Raw genomic sequence first — 8,295 nt, 5'->3', positions numbered from 1 at the left:
GCTCCCAAATAAAGATATATGTCTTTTAAAAAAAACTTGTATTCAATGTATTTATTATATGTCGACAGCTATTATAACTGTCATAATTCTCACCTTATAATTACGGTTGTACCATAAAATTTGTATTAAACATTAATTTCTATTTTAACTGGTTTTCCTATAATTATTTAGTAAGATGTCTTTTTAAATAGGATACCTTGTTAATAGGGAGTATGTGAAATTAATGCTCACCTTTTTAGTATCGAGTGTTGGAAATAGAAGTCACTTTCAACCATATTTTTATTCCAGGAAACAGTCATTTGTGTGTTCTCCTATGCATTTCAAATGTAGAATAGCGAATATCAAAATGTTTCGTAAGTATATTTTATTTTCCTACACAGCATCTTGGCCAAAACTACCTCAGTCTTTGTTATTCTGCAAGTTTTTCTGTGGGAAACCTGAACAAACTTAAAAAAGCTGGATTCCCATAACCACCTGTGAAGTCCAAGGTCCAAGGTGAGGAAGACTATTGCAATGGAAAAGTGGCCCTGTCCAGCCAGTTTCCAGGGGTGGGGAAAGCCAGAGAAGGTTCCGGAATAATATTTCCTCGAGGAAAGAAAGATGGGTGGAGGGTGGTGATCCAGCTTTAAGACAAGTGTTATATACAATAGGTGACAACAGTGTGGTCAGCATGACACAGGACATCTGACCGAGGCTGGGGTGTGGGGTGAGGGGATCTTTTCTTGAAGAGTTGAAGTTTAATGGGTGCCTGGGTGGTTCAGTTGGTGAAGCATCCAGCTTCAGCTCGGGTCATGATCTCATCGTCTGTGAGTTCGAGCCCCACATCAGGCTCTGTGTTGATAGCCTGAAGCCTGCTTCAGATTCATGTCTCCCTCTCTCTCTACCCCTCCCTGGCTTGCACTCTGTCTCTCTCTCTCTCTCAAAAAGAAATCAACATTAAAAAAAAGTTGAAGTTTGAAGGACAAGTCCCATTTAACTGTGAATTCTTTTTCTAGCACCACAGTGTCAGAATGAATGTGGACTTGTTGTAAGTACATTAAAAATGTTGAGCAATTGGAACACCCGTGTGACTCAATTAGTTAAGTGTCCAGCTCTTGATTTCTGCTCATGTCATAATCTCACCCACAGTTCATGAGCCTGAGCCCCACATCAGGCTCTTTACTGACAGTGAGGAGGCTGCTTAGGAATCTCTCTCCCTCTCTCTCTGACCCTCCCCCATGTGTACATGCTCTCTCTCTCAAGATAAATAAATAAACATTAAAAAAATTGAGCAACATATAATGATGGTCTCAATACAATAAATACGACTGATGTCAAGAGAAAGATGTTGTATCCCCTTATGGTAGAAATAAAAGCAGTCTTAAAACCTGCTTGTGAGGTGATGTAGCCAGGACCTGGGGAAATACCAGAAGTGAATTGAGCCTGGGGATTTAATACCTATGAGGCTGGAAGAGATGTGCCCATTGGACCTTCGAAATGGGCAGAAAAGTTTGAAGGAAGGCAGAATCAATAAAAGGCAAAGTGACAAAGAAGCTTGATTCTGTCCTGGGATTCTAGGTGGCTCCTGTGAGAGACACTGGCATGAAGTCCTAATCTAAATACGAGCAAGCTGCTGGAATCCTCAAGGTGGTGAAATTATTCTAACCAATGACACAAACAACTGCAAATGATCACACATGAACGTACACAAGGCACTGAGCAGGAGGAAATTAAAAACCATTCTGTAGGAAATTTGTCAGAATAAAGAGCATATTAGATTCCCATGAGAGGATCAGCATTAGGAAGGAGATCAAAATTAAGAATCCCCCTGATGTGAGTGGCTAGACTCATTTGAAAGGCACAATAAAGTAAATATGTTGAAAGGATTAAATGGATAAAATGAGGATTAGAAAAAAATGGAAACTGTAAGAGGAACAGCCATATTTTAAAAGGAATCAAATGAAACTTTTAGAAGTAAAATTACAGCCCCTGATATGAAACAACTCAGCGAATGTTAAATAGCAGATTAGGCACATTTAAGGAGACATTTAATGAGCTGAATGATGGATCGGAGAAAATTATCCATCATGCGGCGCAGAAATGGAAAAAGAAAATACGAGAGGTGAGAGATAGAAGGAAGAGAGTGTGAACATATCTAAGAATCAATCGACCAGTGTTGTACAAAGCAATCACAGAGAAAACTTTAATATTTAACAGAGTACATAAAAGAAGGCTTGTATTAGTAAAGATATATCTCATTTCATGGATAAAAGACTCAGTATCTTAAAGATATCATATCTTCTTAAATGCAAATAAATATCTAAATGTGCTTTTCACAGAGCTTAGCAGAGTGATCTTAAATTCAGACAGATTAATAAAAGTCTGATAACAGTCATGAAAATTTTAGAGCAGAGTCAGGTGGGAGGTAAGTGGAGAGAGTTTGCTCTACCAGGTAACCAAATATGTTATAAAGCTTTAGAAATTTGAATAGTGTGATATTCCCAGCAGAGTGGATTTGTAGGCAGACAGAACAGAAGAGGGAGTCCAGAAGCAAACCCTTTACTGAAATTTGGTATATAACAAGTTCTTGTTTTTTTTTTTTTAATTTTTTTTCAATGTTTATTTATTTTTGGGACAGAGAGAGACAGAGCATGAACGGGGGAGGGGCAGAGAGAGAGGGAGACACAGAATCGGAAACAGGCTCCAGGCTCCGAGCCATCAGCCCAGAGCCTGACACGGGGCTCGAACTCATGGACCGCGAGATCGTGACCTGGCTGAAGTCGGACGCTTAACCGACTGCGCCACCCAGGTGCCCCAACAAGTTCTTGTTTTTTAAAACAGTAAAGAAACGGTCGCATGTTCTGGGGATTGGCAAATTTTTTCTTGCAGATCCAGGTAGCAACTAACTATCTTAGGTACTATCTCTGTCACAACTACTCAGTGCTGCTTGTTGTACCACAAAAGTTGCAAAATACGTTGTATAAAAGAACAAAAAGGGTGTCTTCCAGTAATATTTTATTTACAAAAATAGACAGCGGGTCCATGGGCTCAGTTTGTCCATCTTCGATCTGTTTGATAAATTGCTCTCAGGTATTTGACAATTTGATTTGGAAACCTGTGAGATTAGATCCCCACCTTGCCCTGTATACCGAGCAAAAGGACTAGTGCTCTCAATATGAAAAGGAAACCTTTAGAATACTTAGAGAAAAATATAGGAGACTATCATGGTGAGATAAGGTTTCTTGAACAGTGAACAACCACAAAAAATAAAATATACCATGTGGGTAAATTTGACACTGTATTTTTAAAAACTCCCCATGTCTAAAAAGACTTTGCTAACTGAACTAAGTTTTAAAATAGGCTATAATGGGTCACTTGGGTGGCTCAGTCGGTTAAGCATCGACTTTGGCTCAGGTCACATGATCTCACAGTTTGTGGGTTCCAGCCCCGCATTGGGCTCTGTGCTGACAGCTCAGGGCCTGAAGCCTGCTTCAGATTCTGTGTCTCTCTTTCTCTGTGCACTTCCCTTACTCATGCTCTGCCTCTCTCTCCTTCAAAAATAAATAAGCATCAAAAAAATTTTTAAAAAATTGTCTACACTTTGGGAGATGGTATTTGCAGCATACAGAACGAGCTCAGGATTAGTTTGAAGAATGTTGATAAAATGCATGTATGTGATCAATAGGACAGACTAACCAAAAAGAAAAATCAAATGGGCAAATGATATCTAGAGTCAATTTAAGAAGAAGAAATTCAAATGACTAATACCCATATGAAAAGAAACTTAATCTTTAGTAATCAGATAAGGACAATTTATAGTGTTAGATGCGATCTCGCAGTCATCAATACTGTGGGTATGAGGAGGTGGAAAGTTAAATATTGCTGCTTTAAGTGGAAGCGCCTACAGCAAAGTTGGAAAGCAATTTGCCAATATCTAGCAATATTGAAGTTGTGCATACAGTAATATCCATCCATGTTCAGTACATATTTGGGAGAAACTCTTACATATATATGCACATGGAGACATACCAGGATATTACCGTGGCATTGTTTATAGTAGCAAAAAAAAGACAAACAAAAAATAAATATTTCATCAACGGAGGAAAGGTGAATATTTCCAGTGTTAATGAATACATTGTTCTATGCATATTGATATTTATGAATATCAGAATTATAACATTCAGTGAAACCTCTTTGCAGAATTATAACTATAATGAGATTACTTTTATATAACAATGGAAAGTGAAAAAAAGCATTGCAATAGATTGATGTGTTAGTCAGAGAGAGGGGGTGGGAAAAGAGAAAATAAAGGGGTAATAAATATATATATGGATTTGTGGACTTGGGTGGATAGGATAACCACGAATTTCAGGACATGGATGCCTCTTGGGAAAGAGAGGAATGGAATTGGAAAGAAATTCAAAAGGAACATGAACTATATCTAAAATATTGTATTTTTAAAAAAGTGACAGGTGGCGGGGCGCCTGGGTGGCGCAGTCGGTTAAGCGTCCGACTTCAGCCAGGTCACGATCTCGCGGTCGTGAGTTCGAGCCCCGCGTCGGGCTCTGGGCTGATGGCTCAGAGCCTGGAGCCTGTTTCCGATTCTGTGTCTCCCTCTCTCTCTGCCCCTCCTCCGTTCATGCTCTGTCTCTCTCTGTCCCAAAAATAAATAAACGTTGAAAAAAAAATTAAAAAAAAAAGTGACAGGTGGCAATTTTGGCAATGATACCTTTGTCACGTACGGGTAGTGGGTACCACTGACATCATATCTTCTTTTTGTAATTTTCCTCATGCTTAAATAATTTAATATTTTCTAAACAGGTAAAAGAGAAAAAAAGATATACATGTATCTACACATGTAAATATATGTATATACACACATGCACACACACATACACAGATGAAAACAATGGGGATAAGTGATAGAGGTTGGATTATTCAAGGCTAAAGTGGGCAAAGGAAATAAAGAAATTGAGAAATTTGAGGGCTGCAGGTATAAGATAAGGCTTAAGACATTAGTAGGCAATAGATCATGCAGAACATTTTTAAGAAACAGAGAATCCCATTGAAGGTTTTTAAATTGAGGTAGGCGAGAAAGAGATGGTTGTAATAAATTCCAATTTAAAAAGATCCTGTAGAATGCAGCAAAGAAAATGCATTGGGAGGTACAGCTGAACAATGTGGGTCCACCACTTAGAGATCTATTTCGGTGGTCCCCAGAAAGAACAGTGGCAGCTTGTAGTAGTTTAAGCTATAATAGCAGTAGGACTTGGTGATAAAATAGGGGAAGGAATGAAAGCATCAAAATGATTCAAGATATTTGGCCTACATTGTGCCATCTTATTAGTTGAGGGATGTAGGAGAAAATGAACATCATGATGTCAGTTTATTTTTATTTTATATTTTTAATATATGAAATTTATTGTCAAATTGGTTTCCATACAACACCCAGTGCTCATCCCAAAAGATGCCCTCCTCAATGCCCATCACCCACCCTCCCCTCTCTCCCACCCCCCATCAATCCTCAGTTTGTTCTCAGTTTTTAAGAGTCTCTTATGCTTTGGCTCTCTCCCATTCTAACCTCTCTCTCTCTCTTTTTTTCTTCCCCCCCCCCCCCCCCCGCCGCCATGGGTTCCTGTTAAGTTTCTCAGGATCCACATGAGAGTGAAAACATACGGTATCTGTTTTTCTCTGTATGGCTTATTTCACTTAGAATAACACACCTCACACCAGTCAGAGTGGCCAAAATGAACAAATCAGGAGACTATAGATGCTGGAGAGGATGTGGAGGAACCCTCTTGCACTGTTGGTGGGAATGCAAACTGGGGCAGCCGTTCTGGAAAATAGTATGGAGGTTCCTCAAAAAATTAAAAATAGAACTACCCTATGACCCAGCAGTAGCACTGCTAGGAATTTACCCAAGGGGTACAGGAGTACTGATGCATAGGGGCACTTGTACCCCAATGTTTATAGCAGCACTCTCAACAATAGCCAAATTATGGAAAGAGCCTAAATGTCCATCAACTGATGAATGGATAAAGAAATCGTGGTTTATATACACAATGGAGTACTACGTGGCAATGAGAAAGAATGAAATATGGCCTTTTGTAGCAATGTGGGTGGAACTGGAGAGTGTTATGCTAAGTGAAATAATTTCAGTTTAAATATCTTTAGTTTGGAGGAAACAATAGAGCCAGCATGCAGAACTTGACCCCAGGATCCCCACCCCCCCACCCCCCAACGCAGTAGAAGAACATGTGATCAAAGAAGAGTACAAAATACGGATAAAGAACATCCGTTTTCTTCTTGTCTTTACGATTTGGTGATGACTCATGGTCTGGAGTGGCCTAGCCTAATTGCACAGTGACTTCCAGATGAAACCAGACCAGAAGGGAAAGACTTCAGCACTCATCGACTTGTCCTGGGAACACACACATGGGATGAACAAAACCTCCTTGTGATAGCCCGTGTGCAGCTCCCTAACGATGATGCTCAGTTTGATGCTTCCCACTATGGCAGTGAGAAAGGAGAATTTGGAGGTTTTGGCTCAGTTAGTGGAAACATTGAAATAGAAATTAAGATCAACCATGAAGGAGAAGTAAACAGGCCACCACGATATGCCCCAGGACCCTTGTGTCACTGCAACGAAGACTCCATCCGGTGATGTTCTTGTTTTTGACTATACCAAACATCCTTCCAAACCAGACCCTTCCGGAGAGTACAACCCAGACTTACATCTCCATGGACACCAGAAGGAAAGCTATGGACTTTCCTGGAACCCAAATCTCAGTGGGCACTTACTTAGTGATTCAGATGACCATAACATCCTCCTCTGGGACATCGGTACTGTTCTAAAGGAAGGAAAAGTTGTGGATGTGAAGACCATCTTTACAGGGCATACAGCAGTAGTAGAAAATGTTTCCCGGCATCTGCCACCTGAGTCTCTGTTTGGGTCAGTTGCTGATGATCAGAAATTTATGATCTGAGATACTCCTTCAAACAATACTTCCAAAGCAAGCCCCTCAGTTGATGCTCACGCTGCCGAAGTGAACTAACTACCTCTCTTTCAATCCTTATAGTGAGTTCATTCTTTTTTTTTTCTAAATAATTTATTTATTTTTTAATTTACATCCAAGTTGGTTAGCATATAGTGCAACAATGATTTCAGGAGTAGATTCCTTAATGCCCCTCACCCATTTGGTCCATGCATCCCTCCACAACCCCTCCAGCAATCCTTTGTTTGTTCTCCATATTTAAGAGTCTCTTACGCTTTGATCAGCTGACAAGACTGTTGCCTTGTGGGATTTGAGAAATCTGAAACTTAAGTTGCATTCCTTTGAATCACATAAGGATGAAATATTCCAAGTTCAGTGGTCACCTCACAAGGAGACTATGTTGGCTTCTGGTGGTACTGATCACAGACTGAATGTCTGGGATTTAAGTAACACTGGAGAGAAACAATCCTCAGAAGATGCAGAGGACAGGCCACCAGAATTCTTTATTCATGGTGGTCACACTGCCAAGATATCTGATTTCTCCTGGAATCCCAACGAACCTTGAGTGATTTGTTCTGTATCAGAAGACAATATCATGCGGGTTTGGCAAATGCAGAGACATTTATAATGATGACGATCCTGAAGGACACATGGACCCAGAAAGACAGGGGTCCTAGATATGTTGGTGCTTCTTGTGAGTTTAAACTCCCTCTTTTTTTCCTCTCAACCCTGAGGTTGATTTAACACTGGTTTTGACACACGGACTTTGGCTATCCCTCTATGATAAGTACCATCAACAATGGTATAGCCCAAACAGAGGGTGTTTTCTAAATATTAACTGGGGGATTTGATTCAGTAAATCCACAGACTTATATTTGCATTTTCTCCAGGGGTGCCTGGGTGGCTCAGTCGGTTAAGCATTTGACTTCAGCTCAGGTCATGGTCTCAGATTTCATGGATTCAAGTTCCGCATTGGTGCTGAGCTGTCAGCTCAGAGCCTGGAGCCTGCTTTGGATTCTGTGTGTGTGTCTCTCTCTCTCTCTCTGCCCCTCCCCTGCTCACCCTATCTCTCTGTCTCTCAAAAATAAATAAACATTACAAAAAAGTAAAAAAATTTTTTTTTCTTCAGGAATTTACTGGTAACAAAGGTCTGAAGTAGCTACAGAAAGGGGAATACTGTTTGTGGTTATTTTTCTTATTAGGCTGTATCCCCAAGTTTTTCAGACTCCTTTAAGTAAAGGCTAAAGTGAGGAAGGAACAGAGCCAAGTGAAAAGTTAGTCCTCGACCACTAGTTTGGTACCATCTCTATTTTGGGTGACC

At 40.1% G+C, this 8,295-nt stretch overlaps 1 pseudogene; it reads left to right on the top strand.

The window, feature by feature from the left end:
• Positions 1-6,289: 6,289 nt before the first annotated feature.
• LOC123577500 lies at positions 6,290-7,651 on the top strand (annotated as a pseudogene).
• Positions 7,652-8,295: the final 644 nt, after the last annotated feature.

The sequence above is a fragment of the Leopardus geoffroyi genome, chromosome D2 (genome assembly GCF_018350155.1).
Source record: "Leopardus geoffroyi isolate Oge1 chromosome D2, O.geoffroyi_Oge1_pat1.0, whole genome shotgun sequence".
In the NCBI taxonomy this organism is placed as follows: domain Eukaryota; kingdom Metazoa; phylum Chordata; class Mammalia; order Carnivora; family Felidae; genus Leopardus; species Leopardus geoffroyi.
This window is presented reverse-complemented; position numbering and strand designations above follow the sequence as displayed.